Below are 1,133 nucleotides of genomic sequence, written 5' to 3' on the forward strand. Positions count from 1 at the left end.
CACCCCCCCCCCCCCCCCCCTCCTTGCACTGAGGAAGTCAAAAGTTACCCTTTCCCCATCCCAGCTCTGTCCGGCAGGTAGCTCCTCACCTGCAGTGTTTCAGAGTTAATACAGCGCTATGACCTTCTTTTATCTGAGAAAAACAAACACAATTCAAGCAAAGTGACTTAATGTGTAATTGTAGTGTACAACAGGTGCTGGCATTGCATTAGAGGTACAGTTAGGCTCCTGTGCCTGGCAGGAGAAGAACCTGGTGGTGACTCGTGACTAAAATGTGAACAATTTTTCATTTTTAATATGAAATTTGGCACCACCCAGCTCTTAATCTCTTTATATCTTAACAATATCAACAGCCAGAAAATAAATGTATATTTTGTTCTGTCTAATGCTGAAAACCAGATTTTTCTACTAGTGCATCAGGAGCTGAATTAGTCCCACAGCAGCACAGAGTGAGTGGAGAGGACAGGGTCCCTTGTGGGGACCCGGCTCCAGGCGGAGGTGAGCTCGCTCAGCTGGAGCTCTTAGGTACAGCTGCGCCATCGAAACACTCATGTACCCCACCGCCCGAGCTGCGGAGACGCTTTGCCTTAATCCCAGCCTGAGTTTCTACCACAAGCCACTGCCAGAAAGACAAGAAGAAAGGGCACGTTCGCACGGCTGGAGACCTACCGCTCTCTTCTAAAGAAAGCAGCCCCTCTCCATGAGACCCCTGCGAAGCCGCAGCCCTGACGCGGAGCTGGGCTGGCTGGCGCGACCGTGCTGCTCTCTCAGCGGTGGGAGCGTGGCTGGCCACCGCGCTTCCCTCCTCGCTGGGCCCGCAGGCAGCGTCCCCTCGCTCACCCTCCCTCGGGCGGGTTTGTGGAGCGTCCTTACGGGCTCCGGTAACTTTTGCGCCGCGCTTTTCCCATCGCCGCAGAGCATTTTGTCTGTAGCTGGGAAGTACCGAGCTCTTCCCTCCGCTCGCTGGCGGGATGGAGGTTAATCATCTGCTTGCAATTAACCTGTGACCTCCCACGCCCACGGCGCGCGCGGGGCAGTGCTGTAGCTTTAACGCGGGCGGTGGAAGCGGGAGGGAGGACGGCAGTGCCGGGTCCGGCCCCGAAGCCGCTGCAGGTCCCTCGCTCCTGCCCGAC

Source organism: Pygoscelis adeliae, unplaced genomic scaffold (assembly GCF_000699105.1).
Source record: "Pygoscelis adeliae isolate BGI_AS28 unplaced genomic scaffold, ASM69910v1 Scaffold167, whole genome shotgun sequence".
NCBI classification, from domain to species: domain Eukaryota; kingdom Metazoa; phylum Chordata; class Aves; order Sphenisciformes; family Spheniscidae; genus Pygoscelis; species Pygoscelis adeliae.